A 16,090-nucleotide genomic window follows, 5' to 3' on the forward strand; every position below is an offset into this window, starting at 1 on the left:
ATTTTGTACCTGCTACTCATATGGCAAAAAGGGGGAAACTGTATAAAGATTTTAATGAATTCTAAACTAAATGATATTTAAGAAAGACTATGAAATAGCTCTACTTAGGGAGCACTGAAACCCACAGACTTTTTATTCAGAGCCAAATTCACAAAAGATAAGTCTCTTCATTTTTAGTATCCTGCTACAAAGCTTTGGACCCAGGGTAGGAGGAGATGTCTATTATCACAAAGTTCCTCTTCACTTAGAACCTTATGGACTCTGATTAGATGATGTTAACTTGCTTTATTATTTTATTTTTTAACTATTGTGGATTAGAAACCAAACATTAAAAGGGAAGGGAAACTGTTACAGGCAGGAAAAGAACTTGGTATCAGACAGCTTGATATAAGCAGACCAAGATGAAAAAATGGTCTTACTATATAGTTGTAACAGTGACTCTGAGTCCCATAGTAGGGGTCAGTCATATTTTGTTCCTGACTTTTTTCTCCAGTGGTGGGTTCTGACTTCTAGAGCCATCAGTGCTCTCTGTTAGGCTCACTTAGGTCCAGCACACATTTGTAAGACAGACCCTTAGGATCACAAGGTGTGGTCTGAAGGAAGTAGGGCTTTACTCTGCAAAATTGCCAGGTCTGCCCAAACAGCTTTCCTGAGCTCTTGGCTTCATTAGCACAGTGCTCCAACCAGCTGACCTCAACTGACTCATCAGGTTATAAGAGAAGTTGGGAATAGAAATTAGTTCCCTGGGGGATCCTGGCTGTATAATAGCTATCATTTGTATGCAGTTAAATGATTTGCAGAGTAGCACAGCTCAGAGCTCCCAGCTGCATTTTGTCTATTTCTGGAAGCGTATGAAACAGTTGGCTGGGAATGTGGTTCTAAAAGGTAATGTGAGCATTATAGTAACATCTGGGGCTGGGTTTTTCTACCACCTCATCTGACCAAAATCTAGATTTTGGTCAGAAGTCCATTCTGCATCCAAGGAACTTGGATTTAATGGCTATTGCCTGCTTCCCAATGCTTGTCTATCAGTTCTCCTGTTGCTTACCTGCCACAGTCTTGACTCTCTCAGCTGCCATCTTCCCAGAGAGTGCCAAGAGACATAAATATTCATGAGGGAAAGAGAGATTCAGAAGGCTGAGGTCAGGGGAGCCCTGTTTCTGAAATGGGCTACTGGCTTCTTGTCTTGCTTTCCTTTTCCTCCCGCCCATCCTCTTAGAGCAAATTGTCATATAAGGTGGCTGTTATCTATCTCCTCCCTCCAGTAGGGAAATGGCAGTGTGGTAGGCAAGAGCCAGGAGAGGTTTGGGAATCACACATGATCCCCTGGGATGGCACAGTGTTTCTCAACCCAACTTATATCAATGATGGCTGAATTGTCCCCAAATTCCACATATGCTCCAGGAATCAAAGAGGGTAGGATAAGAAGAGCAGAGAATTATAGGTGGTAATGGCTGTCATGGTCAACAGTGGAGGGATGGGATGAAGGAGAGGCTGTTGCTATTTGCCCTAGCCAGGCCATCAGCAACTCTGCTCTAGGGACATTTAGGAGCTTACACTGCTGCTTCCTCTGATCCCCCAAAATCTTTCTGCACCAGAAACCAGATTAAAAGGAATGACTGTTGCAGCCTAGAAGACTTTGAGAGAGGAGGCATATTTCAGCCCTTTGCCTCCCTAAAGAGTGGGAGGGCAATGCTCAGTGGCCTGGATCTAAAGGTCTGGAGAATTTTGACACCGGATAGGCCATCCTCCTCTACTCTCACCTTTTGCTTCCCTCTGAGTCCCATCAGCACTGGCTGCCAGGTTTCCAAAGCTCAGGCTGCTGGCAAAGGCCCCAGTCTGTCCCACACCAGGTGCTTGTTCTCTGACAGCTATGTGTTTCAGCCTCAAGTTCCTGATTTTCAGTTTTGTCACTATTCTAAGCAAGGATTTTGCCTGTTACTAGTCACTCTTACCTAGGTTTCATCTGTGACTTCCAATTAGAAATGCTTAGTTTAACTATCTCTTTATAGTGCCCCTTTCCCTTTCCCTGCATTCGAGTTCATCTCTTAAATCACATTAATTTATAGAACAGCCATCAAAACCATCTTTATATGCTTGCCTTTGCATGAACTATATTTAGGGCCTTTTACCACTATGTGGCAAGAATAATTTTATTAATCTCAGCAGACAAGACCAAGTGTCAAGTCATAGCAAGGGCGATGGGAGCAAGGATTTCTCCCTGATTTGACCTAACACCATGAAGAGTTTCTTGGCTCCTTTAAAGCCTAGTTCTCCAGGTAATGGAATACACCAGTGATTTAACACAATCCTTAACCCAGCCAGTCTCATGAGCCATGTATGGAAAGCCTGATACCTTGAACAACTGGCAGGTCCCTGGACAGTGAAGACCCAGTAACCTGTGAGAATGAAGAGCTTTGTGTTGGAGCTTAAGAGGCCAGAAGGAGGCAGTGTGATATAATAGAAGAAATGCTGAACTTGGGAGAGTCCTGGGTTTGGGAGCATCCTTACTCTGCCAACTTACTGGCCACATGATGTAGTCAAGACCTTTAACCTGATATTCTTCGGGTGTTAATGATTGCTGTGTATCAGGCACCATGCTTGGCATTGCTGATACAGTTGGGAATGTGGCAAGGTTTTGCACCTAAGTGTGACAACCATGGATATATTAGGGGGTTCTTATGAGAGTCATTTCTTTCGTTAACTTTAATTGTTCACAATATAAGTATTATTTCTATGAAAAATAACATTAATAACAAATATGCAGATCTTCACAGCAGGTTTAGGTCCTGATAAGCCCATCATAAGTTGAAAATACTATAAGTTGAAAATGCATTTAATACACCTAAGCTACCAAACATCATAGCTTAGCCTAGCCTACCTTAAACATGCTCAAAGCACATAGCCTATAGTTGGACAAAATTATCTATCATAAAGCGTATTTCATAATAAAGTATTCACTATCTCATGTAATTTATCGAATACTGTACTGAAAGTGAAAAACAATGATTTTATGGGTACAGAATGGTTGTAAGTGCATTAGTTGTTTATCCTAGTGATTGCATGGCTGTCTGGAAGTTGCAGCTCACTGTCCAGCATCACAAGAGTACAGTATAGCATACTGTTAGTCTGGGAAAAGATCAAAATTCAAAATTTGAAGTATGATTTCTACTAAATGTGTATCACTTTCATATCATTATAAAATAGAAAAATCCTGAGTTGAACCCTCCTAAGTCAGGGACCATCTGTATTTTAAAATCTACTTGGGAGATGGTCAATGTATCTAGCCAGGGTACCATATTGAAAAAAAGTACAGAGCAATATAGATGGGGAATGCACAATTATCCTGTGGGAAAAGATTTTTTATGTATTTATACTCGCAAATAGCAAAATGTAAAAATATTACTGCCATAGATATGAGGGATATAAGGTGCTTAATAAGAATAAATTTCATGAAACTCACTTGTTTCTTTTAAAAGCCATTTTTCTGTGGGGATGGGTTGAGGACGATCTTTAGATCACCCTTCCATGGAGATGAAGGGACTTTGTGAGAGCTTCTTTGCTCATTTGGAGCCCAAGACACAGCCCTTGGGATCCTCCTGAGAGAATACATACTAAAGGTAAATTAGGTCTGGGCACTCTTAAATGCAGTACACATTGGATGAATCAAAGTAACTGAGAAGAGCATTGTAAAATCATTAACTATAAAAAAGAGTTTACAAATCAATAAAAAGACATTGTCTCATTAAAAACTCTTCATGATGTATTGGTAAGTGAAAAAAAGACTTAACTTTCTTGTATATATAATCTTACTTTTTGGAAAAGAAGTATTTGCAGCTGTATAGAGAATATTAACTGTGGTTATCATTGGATGATATGGTTCTGGGCTTATCTTTAGACTTCTTTGTATATTTCTGCAGTAAGCTTGTACTTCTTTTAGCCCCATAAAAAGTGATTATAAACAAAATCCTAAAATATTATCTTTGCAGGAAAGGGACTTTGTGCTGTTGACTGTTTTATCCCAGTGTTTAAAATATATGTTAGAACCACCTGAGAGAGAGCCTGTAGAAATACAGCTTTGTGAATCTCACCCCTGGAGATGCTGGCTCAGTTGGACTGGTAGGAGGCAAGGCTGCCAAGGAAAGTGGAAGCAGATTCTAAACTAAGTCACACTAAAGAGTATCAGAACCATCATTTCCTATATAAACTCCGGGTTCATTGTAGCACAGGGCAAAATCAGTATTCCAATTGAAAATTATCAATTTCCCTCTATCTGGGTTTCAGTAGTTGTTCTACCTGGCAAGGATGTATGTAGTTCAGTTTCCCCTAAGATGCCTTTTAGGCTCCTGGGACTTGGAAAAGACAATTATCTACTAAATACCAGATGGCTGTGTAGATTAGCCCCAGTGAGTAAAAACACAGTGATTTGAACAAAAGACATGATTAGCTGATTGAATAACCACAGGCCATCTCAGTGCAGGTGTAGTAGAAACAAGGGCGGGGTCAGATATTACACTTCTGTTTTCTTGGGTTCCTTAACAATGCATTCATTATTTCAATACTCCTCTGATGTTAACAGTAGAGAGACATGGAGAGAGAGCTAACTTATATACAATAGCATTCATTCTTTTTATTAAAATAACATTTTCCTTAAAATTTCATGAAAAGAGATAATGTTATTTCTCCATCTATTGTAGAGAATAGTAGTGTGTGCTTCCTGGGAGATATCTTTAAGAATTCCAAACTAAGCATTTGGCTCCATTTATGACTACGATAGAAAAACTAATATTCACACTGTCCACCTATGCATACACAGAACTATGTTGTATAAAAGGCAGGGCTACCCAAATGCACTAGACTACCATTCCATTTCTGTTTAGTTAAAAAAAACAAATTGAAAGATTCTAAGATGCTGCCTGTTGAAAACCCTGCTATAGACTCCAGGATTTCCCAGCTCTCAATTAACTAAGGTATAAATGGGGAGAGGAAAGATCACAGATAATTTAAAATATAGTTAAACCAAAACTAGTCAAAATGTAGTACCAAAATTTTAATTGTAAACATACTAAATTTAAAATGTATCCAATATTCAGATACACATTAACATTCTAAATTATCATAAATAATTTAGGTATTGTTGGTATGCGTGCAGCTAAATATCATTTTACTTCCTCAATAAAGAAATGGTCAAAATATTAAAATCAGTTTTTGAAAGATCAAAGTCTGGTTTTTTTGTGGAGAAAGAGAAATATCCCCAAAACATGATAGACATATCTGCTCATTAATATGTATTTCCAATTATAGACACGTTCTAAAATACAGTTATTTGTGCAGAATTGTGGGGATTGTGTTTTTGGACAAATTCATTATCTATGCATACCTTTTGGGTATGGTTAATCTTCATACTGATTTGTCCACTTGTAGATAATCAACAGTTAAACCTCATGTCACCTTGGCCCATGTTCCTATCATTTAGGTAAGTGAGGGAAGATGAGGCAACTAAAAGCAGTGGGTGTTATTAGCAAGAGACAGCTCTGTGAGGTGAACTGGTCATCAGTTGATTCTTTTTCATTATTTCACATACTCATTTGTAAGCCTGAGGTCATTGATTCAAGCTTTCTCCTGACATCTAGATAACTCACCATCAGATAGATGGTGATGGTGGTAGCTGACTTTCCATTAATCTATGCCTCCACTATTGTCATTTGTCCACACTTGCTAGATACATGAAAGAAGTTAGCAAAGCTATAGGATAAACAGGTAAATGTAATATGCTGTCAGAGAGTAACAGTTTTACTTGAGGATGTTGAGGGCAAAATAATATAAACAAATTTTATTGATGATAAATTTAAAAATTATTTTATATTAAAGTGATATATACATATTACAGAATATAAAACAAAATGTGCATGCTTTTTAAAGATTAAACAGGAGACTTCAAGGAAATTTCCTGATTAGGCCACTAATGTGAGATTAAGGAGGTGGTGGGGTGGTATATATTGGTTCAGTCTCCTTTTCTATTAGGTGTTATTCTGGGAAAAGATTGAGAAGCACTGCAAGGAGACATGAAGAAAAATAGCATAAGATTTGGTTAAATAGATGCCCATTTAGTTACAGTTAGGATGGGACTCCACTGAGTTACACTTTTTCTGAAAAAGCCTAACTCTTAAATGAGCCAAGCATAAATCACTAATTATCCTGTTTATGAGGACTCGAGATTTAGAAAATAGTCTAAAGAAATACAAATGGCTAGATTATAACAATTTCCTGATAGACAATGATTACTTTCCTCATTTACTTACTTTAATGTCTCATTTACCACTTTGGTGTCAAAAGTTCCCATGACTTAGGCATACCTGCCATCTTGCTGCTAAAGATTTGCTACAGACTTTGATGATGATGATGATGGTGGTGACGATGATAATGATAGTCAAGACCTACATAGTGTTTATTTGTATACCAGGTGCTGCTCTAAGTGGTTTGCATTTAACCCTCACAACAACCCTATGAGATAAAATTATTCCCATTTTTTCCATTTTACAGATAAGGAAACTGAGGCACAGAGAGTTCAGTCATTTTCCCAAGGACATGTTGCCTAGGGATGGTAGAACCAAGATTAGACCCTGGGCAATCTGGTTCCAGAGTCCTGCTTTTAAACCTCAATTTTCCTGCTTCTCATCACATTTAGTGATTAGTGTTTACAAGGCTAGAATTCATGAAGTTGTTGAAAGTGATGTTGGAGAACGGTTTGTGTCACATGAACAACATTGACAAATGAGGATCTGGTCGAATTAGAAAATCAGGACACAGTAGGTGCTTCCAGAGAGAATCATTTGGCTAACAAAGGAAATAAAATGAAGCCCTGAAATAGATTTTTTAAAAATTACTTTCATTATGGTGCTCGCTTCAGCACATACACTAAAAGTGGAATGATACAAAGAGGATTAGCATGCCCTCTGCGAGAGGATGATACACAAATTCATAAAATTACTTTCATTATGACTGTGCTATGAACATCCTGTATGAAGTAAAGGATGTATGGTAGATATATTGGGCAATTCTGTTGGGAAACACATATATACACACTCCAAAAAGCACTCCATTTATTCTTTATTCAGAGAATTAGTGACCGTTTTCCAGTTGTTTTCAGATAAAGACGATCTGTATTAAGGGTGTGCTTGAAAGTTAACTTCAGTCTAGTTATTGACATAGGAAGCTAGATAACCATAGGAAATTGATGGTGTCAAGTGTCAGTAAAGGTAGAGAGGAGTCTCATCTATGATCAGTTGTCCTATCCCAGAAAAGAAGAGCCTGAGTTGGGACACCTGGGTGGCTCAGTCGGTTAAGCGTCTGCCTTCGGCTCAGGTCATGATCCCAGGGTCCTGGGATCGAGCCCCACATCGGGCTCCCTGCTCAGCGGGGAGCCTGCTTCTCCCTCTGCCTGTTGCTCCCCCTTCTTGGGCATGTGCTCGCTCACTCTCTCTCTCACTGACAAATAAATAAAATCTTAAAAAAAAAAAAAAAAAAGAAGAGCCTGAGTGGCCTTATCTATGTCTTGTCACTCCAGATTTCTTTATTTTTCTTAATCATAAGAAAAGAGAAAACCACTCAGGGGCTACATTACTCCTTATGATTGCTCTGACCTAGAAAACCGTGTGTGTGTGTGTGTGTTTAATTTCACTCTAGTTGACAGCTTCCTTCCTTAGGTCTGTGCTTTTTGAGGGCAAAATCTGCTTTCTTTTTAAATACCAAATGCTTAGGGTCACTTCATCACTAAAGTTGCCCTTCCCACAGCTTAGAGATTATCTTCTTATGAAAGACCCCATTGCAAAAAGAGAAACATTTTTAGGAACATTTAAGTGGAACATATAAAAGGTTTTCAAGGAGTAATTTTGCTACAAGACAATTAAGCTTTGAGCAGACCAAATCCAGAAGCACGAACTTCAGGCAAACAGACGAGGGGAGATTATTCATTATCACCATATTAGTCTTGGACTTTGATCATTGGAATAGAGATTTAACCAGCTAACCAACATAAAAGCAGTACTGAGTCCAGTCTTGGGAAGTTTTCTTATCAAGTAGTTTGACAATGACCAAAATTAAATTTTAGCTTTTATGCTTTGGGCCCTGAAAATAAGAAGATGGTTAATATTGAGATAGAATCTAAATATTCAGAAGTCTTTTTGCCCAGAGCATTTGAGTCAAAGATATTGTAAGCCACAACAAACCTGTGGCAATAGCCTTTGTCTCTGAACCCCAAATCTTCTTTGCCTAGTACTCCACCTAGTAGATCCCATACTACCTAGGCAACCCAACTTTGGTTTGATGTGCCATCAGGCTGCCATTTATCTGTCAAATGTGTCAAGGTCTAATAGTTTCTGCATGCATTTGACTGCCAGCTTTTCATTCCAATTTTAATGGAAGCAGAATCCTTCCTTCCCACTGTAGATCAGTTAACCAGACTGCATTGAGGGCAGGGAAGATAAACTTTTCCCTTCAGGACCAATCGTCCTAAGCAGAATATAAAAGATTAAAATTTGCTTTTCTCCAGGAAAATTCATAGTTTTGAGTCTTCCCGGAGAGTTCTCTGATTTTAGATGTCACTGGGCTCTTCAAAAAGACCTTCTGGGGGGCGCCTGGGTGGCTCAGTTGGTTAAGCAACTGCCTTCGGCTCAGGTCATGATCCTGGAGTCCCGCATCGGGCTCCCTGCTCGGCAGGGAGTCTGCTTCTCCCTCTGACCCTCCCCCCTCTCATGCTCTCTCTATCTCATTGTCTCTCTCAAATAAATAAATAAAATCTTTAAAAAAAAAAAAAAAGACCTTCTGGGGATCACCCTTTAGAGAGAAAGCCTGAGATTCCAGTGTAGATTTATCAATGACCACATTTATGCATTAGCAAACCATGAGAAGGGAATCCTAGGAATACCAGTGTCATTAGGTAGTGGCAAACTATTGTCATGTTGCAGGTTTTGGTTTTTTTTTTTTTAGAAGATTGATTTATTTTAGAGAGGGTGTGTGAGTGAGCAGGGGGAGAGGGAGAGAGAGAGAATCTGAAGCAGACTCTCCACTGAGCATGGAGCCCAGTGCGGGGCTCTATCTCACAACCCTGAGATCATGAAATCAACAGTCAGATGTTAAACCAACTGAGCTACCCAGGCATCCCTCATGTTGCAGTTTTTATGTCTGCTGGTTTGAAGGTTCACGGTAAGGCATTTTCTTCCCATGTTACAGTAGTCTTGTAGCCTTAAACACTGCCTTAGGCATTTATTTCTGCTTCAGCCAGCAAACCATTCTTCCCTTATCCCAGGAGCATAGGGCCCAGCTAGAGGTATGCTGAATACAGCTGTCCTTTCAATGAAGCTTTCTGAAATCCAGGCATGGTACTCTTTGTATAATAACACCCAGATGAAATATGTCTTGATAAGACAGTGTTTCTGTAGGGGCTACACCTGACTCAGTTTGGTCCTTTCTTGAACCAGCATCTTCACTGTACTCTCCAGTCCAGACATCTTTAAAGAAATAGCAGATGTTTAACTTAAGCTAGAAGTAGAGAAGCCTTTCTAATAACAACAAAAATGTTAGTTGGGAATGTTGGAACCCTCACTCTGGAATGAATAAGTAAGTAAATATATACATAAAACAAATGTATGTTTTCACAGATATTATACTAATACATCTTCCCCTCCTCAAGTCTTGTCTCATTGCAGCCCATCATTCTTAAGGCACAGTGGGCTTATGGCTTCAGCATAGGAGACTGGTAAGACAGTGGGCGTGAAAGCAGGCAATAAGGAGTGAGGAGGCCCATTAAATTATTTTATGTGCTCTGTAGGTATAGAGAAAACAAACCTAGAGGGCCCAGCTCATGAGGTTCTTCTATAGTGTGGAGACTGGAATTAGGAAGAAGGAAAAGATGATATGAGAAACAAAAGAAATGTCTGCCTCTGTCCTGGCTAGGGTAAAGATGGGAGAAAAGAAAAGAAGGAGGGAGGGAGACAGAAATGTGTGCAAGAGGGGCATCTCCACAGTTGTTCTACACTTTGGTGTTGGGAGACTGAAGACTTCAGAGAAGTGCTGCAGACTCAGGGTTCTGTCTCTGTGAAGGAGCACTGTGCGCTACAAACCCATATACAAACCCACTGTGCTCTGTAAACCCAAAGCTCAATTATCATGCAGCATGGTTGCTGACATGAGAAGCAGAAACATCACAGCAGATGTTGGGGTGGACCATTGGGCAGGGGGCAGAATGGTACAGGAGCACACTCTGGGGTCTGTAGCCAGCCAGAGCTGAGAGAAAGCTGAACAACAAAGGGGCATTGGCAAGACCTACCTGGGAGCATTGCTGAAGGTAAAAGAAGGGACCAGCCTGGTACTTTAGCATCAGAGGCCAGAAAGACACATGGTGACAGGAAAACTAGAAGCATCACTGCAGATCAGTGGGTGCCAGGCAATGCATTTTAAAAGGCTGGCACAACGCCTGATGAGTACTCCCAACCCCCATCGGACGCTGGAGAGGGCTGGGTGCCATTATAGGAGGAGGGGAAGCTGTCAGGGAGTTTGAATATTTTCTAAAGGAGCTATTTAAATCATTGTATTGAACTAAAATGTAAACTGGATCGGAAATTTAGTCACAGTAAAGAGTGTTACATCAGATGTGATCAGAACTGATTTTTTAAAAAGTGGTTAAAACAGAATCATCAATAATTATATTTGTATATATCTTAAACATTTTAGTTAAATTTAATGTAAATGTACATTCATATAGCAGTCTTTTAATGTGGGGCCAAGACCTTTTCTTCGTATATTGTTCTTCCAGTTAGACTTCTTATTTCTAGCATCAGTTACACCTATAATGCTTCATCTATAATTTTTTTAAAAGATTTTAATTTATTTATTTGAGAGAGAGTGTGAGCAAGAGAGAGAAAACTAGCAAGGGGAGCAGCAGAGGCAGAGGGAGAAGCAGGCTCCCCAGGGAGCAGGGAGCTCAATGTGGGGCTCAATCCCAGGACCCCAGGATCATGACCCGAGCTGAAGACAGATGCTCAATCGAGTGAGCCACCCAGGCGCCCCTTCATCCACAATTTCTAATTGTATTTTCTTTACTAGGTTAATAATTCTTTAAGCCACTTGCAAAGAAATTTGAGTATAGAATCTTAGTTTTTTTATAGTTAAAATTTGTTTACAGTTGCCTTGATACCTGATTGAAAGCATTGTTAAAGGAAACCCACCTTAATTAAGTCTATTCAAAGCATTCAATTTAGTTTTCATATGGACAGCCCTTTGTCTTCACATTTTTTTCCCTATTTTGCAGTATGTTTAATTATATTATGTAACTAAAATAATACATAAGATGGACATAAACAGATTTGGGGACACAACTGACCCTTGAAAGCAGAAAGAAACCTGTTAACAGTGAGTTCTCAGTGCACCACAGGGAACTGGCAATGATGTGGAGAAGGAATGCAGGGTGCTGATTAATTTAGCCAGTTGGTTAAATGGAGATTGGTTAAGAGCAAATAATGTAACATTTTCTCTTTAACAGCAGATGAGGGCTCAAAAGGACGACCTGAGTAGTTATGGATAACATTTTAATTTTTAATTAAAAATATTTTTAAATTACAGTTTTCCCTGCATATCCAAATTGCATTCTCTGTGGATTAAACTTTGAAAGCCCACTTATACATTCTGTAATAAAGTAATCAAGCCATGAAAATATATGGCTAATTTGTACATGGATATTAAGTGGCACACTGATTTTTTTTTCCCGCTGGTACTTTTCCGTGATAGTCTCGATTGCATGTTGGTAAGTAAACCAATAAGGTTTTTATTTATTGTCTATAGAGTTTATCCTGGTTTTTGCTTATATACCTTTAGGAAGGTCTTTTAAAATATGATCTTCATTGCTGTATTTGTAAGGAAGTTTGCTTCCGGCCACATGTTCTCCAAAATTACAGCTGCCTTCTCTACCACTTAACCCAGGTTTGGCTTGGCTTTGTTGCTCTGGCTTTGTCTGTCTTAATCTGTGTCCTCTTTCAGTGCAGTGACCTCTTTGCTCTGACTATAGAATAAATAGAAGGAGATATTTTAAGGTGCTTTTGGTTGGAAAAGTAACTTTCTGATTGGAGGTCTCAGCCACCAGTGGTTGTTTCCCCCATTGAATGGACATATCGGTGCTTTCTACTGAACTCTTAAATTTTCTCTTTGCCCTTTACCCTACCTGCACTCTGCCTAATCTCCAAAGGTGTTCATGTTTACCATTTTATGTCCAGTGCCAGGCAGGCTTCTTGTGTTCCATGCTCAGGCACTATCTGTCTATGCAATAGCCTAATCCCAATTCCCTGTGGCCACCTGAGCCTGAAGTGGAGCAGGTAGAAGAGAGCGTTGGGAAGCTCTTCCTTGACATTCTGCCCATGTGTATGTTCCCCTTCATTTGCAGAGCCAAAGATCCTACAGGCTAACTCCTGGTCATGGCACTGGGAGGCAGAACTGAGTATTTGTTGTTTTCTCCAGCTATAGGAAAACTTTCACCCCAGTAATAAGCAGCTGCCTCCACTATGTTTGGCAAATGAATTGAGGACCTTTTCAATCTGTCAGAGGATACAGATTCAAGAACAGGGTGACATCCTTTTCAGCTTGAAGGATCAAGAGTAATAACCCATTTTTTTGCTTTCATTTTGGTATTTTCGTCAGAGCCAACACTGTTCACTTCATGAGGAACTATTCAGGGTTGCTTCAGTGTTGGCAACTATTTGTGATCCATTTGTAGCACATTCCTGAATTTTACTTCCAAAATATTGGAGGTAGGAGTTGTTTAGATTCCCCAAACCATTTGAGTTGTTCCTACTGTTCTGTTCCTATTGTAAATACAGCTTGTAATTAATTCCTTACTGTCCTAGGTCTGAACCATGTCTGCAAAGCCACGTCACGTAAAATGATTTTAAAAGGCAGAGCATCAACCACTGTGCTGGGGTCAATTTTTAATACTCTGAAAAGGCTTAGAAATCAAAACCCAGTTTAAAACTTAGTCTTTCCTATTTGTGAATAGAAACAGAAATATCAGTTGAGAGCATATTGTGACAAATCTGTGGAAAATATGTCCTCCACTGATTTGTGCAGTTATCCCTGGAAAGAACATATAAGAAAGTTAGTCTTCCCAATCCAAGTTTCCTTTTGATAAAATCTTGGCAACAAGGTTGGCAAGTCTTAAAGAATAATTTTCCTGGATGATGCAAACTTAGAGGATATGATATTTTAAATATATTCCTTCCAGACATCTGAGGGTTTAACATGCAAATTAGTATATAATTTCTCCTGTGTGTGTATGTGTTCATGTTCTGTCATATTGAATCATTTGGTCTTATCAGAGAACCAGACCTTGGGCGAGTCAGTTAACCTTTCTGGGCTGTCTTCTCATATTGTAATGTGAAGGAATTGCACTGTGTTTTATTCTAAACGTTCCTCAGTAAAAATGCTTCTTTATTCTAATGGGAAAGAATTTTGAGATCATATGCTTCTGTGTGCCCTGCATATGCAAATTACATAGACTAAAGTTTTATCTCTGAGAACCTGGGCTAATATAATGCACATGGGCTGTTCTCTTAACTTCTGTTTTTTATTTATATATATATGTAAAGTGAAAGGAGGGGTTAAAAAATCTTGTTTGACTAAATATTGGATCCATACCAAACTTGATCTTCACCATTACCCACCATTACCTACCTTCAGTGTTGGAAATTCTGTAACAGAATGGTGTCACGTGAGCTACTGTAGGATTGAGGGGTAGAGAGAACAACTTTGGGCCTGTGTCTCCTAGGGCTTGTCACCAACTCATTAATATAAGTAGTGTTCTTGAGGGTGGAACAGGACAACATGGCTCTCCCAGCAATTTCCTATCCACATTCAGGAGAGTGTTCTAGCTTACTTTAAGCTTTACATATATCAGGGCACCAATCTCTGGAAAAGGAAAAAGACAGGAACAAATAATTTTTCAAAAATCCTGATGGCTCATGTGCCACTTCTTTCTCAGAGCCATTAAAAGCCGTCTTTAGACTTAATTCTGTTCTAATCTGCTAAAATGAGAACCATATCTAATCTTCACCTCCTGTCTCAATTCTCACACCCCATTAAGATTGAAGCTAGTTTGTCACATTGACACTGAGGAATGTTATTATTCAGAGCTGAATTAAAAAGGGAATTTATATAGAACAAAACCAGTAAGCCAAGTAGACTTGACATTTAATTTTCTTGGAAACCTTTCTCATCGAACCAAGAAGGTCTGCATACTACACATTTGCAAAATGAAAAGTGGTATAGTAGGAGGATAATCTCCTCATATAAATGATGAGTAAATAATCTGAAAGAGATTAGATGTTTTCTCCTTGCCTTGTCCTCACCCTCTACCCTGAAATGACATTTATGAGTTCCAGCCTTTAGAAACAGTTTATTTTACTTCTTTTTTTCATAGACACAGAGTGTTTGGGGAAGTGAGGGGGGAGGTAATTTTTATTTATGTTTTTGGCCATCAATTTCAAGTTTGCACTAACTGTTAAGAATATTGCTTCTTGGCCCTTAAACTCAGAGGATCAATAACCAAGAGTTACCTCAAAATCCTAATGTAAATTGTTTAAGATTAGTTCAAGACATTGTTTGGCTCTTTAAGGTAGGCTGAACATATAGAAGGAATCATATTTCAGGATCCATTTAGCATTCTGTTTTAGTCAGGGTAGGTAATGGGAGTTCTTTTAACAAAAAGTCAGAGTCTCAGTGGTTTGACTTAATAAAAATTTATCACTTACATCCTGATTAAGTGTAGGTTAGCAGGACCTGAGGTGAGGGGTCCTGTTCTATGTGGTAATTTAGGGACCTAGAATTTCTCTATAATGTAAGTCTGCCATCTTCTCGGATTCAGCATCCCTTCACGGGATTCTCGGTATCTACTTGGCAGGGAAGTGAGAAAGAGAATATAAGGTCATGCAGAATAGAAATAAGTGGGTCTGTTTCCAGGCTATTGACTAGAACTCAATCACATGGTCTCACTTAACTCTAGGGGAGCTTTGGAAATACAGTTTAGCACTGCCATCTGCAAAAGGAAGAAATAAGTTTGGTGACACATAGTATTGACTCTGCCTTGGTTCCCTTTCCTCTTGCTACCCATACCTGTGCACAAGCCTTTGTCCTAGGTTGGTCTACCTGTGATGACACCAAGGCATTTAATTTGATTGATCTAGTGATTAGGCATCCATTTGATCCTTTTTTATTCAATTTGCTTTTCTCTGAAAGGAAATGATCTTTACACATAGAGGATGACTTTTCTACTGTCGGGGGTAAACATGTATAAATATAGACCCTGCTCAAGTCACCCTGTTTTTAAAGTGGAATTCTACAGGGAGTGGATGCTGACTATTTAATATATACACAGGAGAAGAGGAGATATCATCCATTCATCTAATATTTTAGGAAAAGCTTTAAATGATTTTCTCTACCAAGCCATTCTTCTGTGTAGAAGAGAAAATTACAGAGCTTCAAGATGACCAAATGATCAAAAGAAAAAGCTGGAGATTTTAGTTTAAATGATAATAGAATAAAGTGACATCATGATGATAGTAACAGATTACTTGACACAAATTTGAGACACGGTGTTCAAGAGAGATTCATTTATGCCCCTTAACCTTATTCCAAAATTCAGAGTCTAAGGAATTCCAAACTCAGGTTGGTTCTTAAGAAACAATTCAGACATATGAAGGACTTTTTAGATAAGGCCAAAGAAAGTAAATTATTGACAGGGAACTGATAGGAATCAAAGATTGGCCTGTATAGTCCAACTTTTAGTGAATTCTTCAGCAGAGCATGGTGAAAACATAGATTGGCATTTTGTTAGGCATGCTGGTCTTTCACAAGGGAGATTTCTACCCATAGATATTTAGGGCCCCATCAAATACAGTTCTCTGTTCTTTTGCTTAAAATTCCATCCCCAAGAGGGGTGTGGAAAATGAAGTACTACTTTCTTATTGATTATAGTACTGGTTTTATCTGCCAACAGAAGGCCAGCACAGCAAGAAAAATCCCATTCCCATGGCAACAGAGAATCTCCACT

At 39.0% G+C, this 16,090-nt stretch overlaps 1 protein-coding gene and 1 non-coding gene across 9 annotated transcripts in view; both read left to right on the forward strand.

Moving 5' to 3' along the window:
* TMEM108 (transmembrane protein 108) overlaps positions 1-16,090 on the forward strand; it is a 647,919-nt gene that overhangs the window by 430,451 nt on the left and 201,378 nt on the right. The window lies entirely within an intron of this gene.
* On the forward strand, positions 6,898-7,001 carry LOC118007167. The gene has a single exon (XR_004678300.1). It is a non-coding gene; the product is annotated as a U6 spliceosomal RNA (small nuclear RNA).

This window comes from Mirounga leonina, unplaced genomic scaffold, assembly GCF_011800145.1.
Source record: "Mirounga leonina isolate KUSES-001 unplaced genomic scaffold, KU_Mleo_1.0 Mir_115, whole genome shotgun sequence".
In the NCBI taxonomy this organism is placed as follows: Eukaryota; Metazoa; Chordata; class Mammalia; order Carnivora; family Phocidae; genus Mirounga; species Mirounga leonina.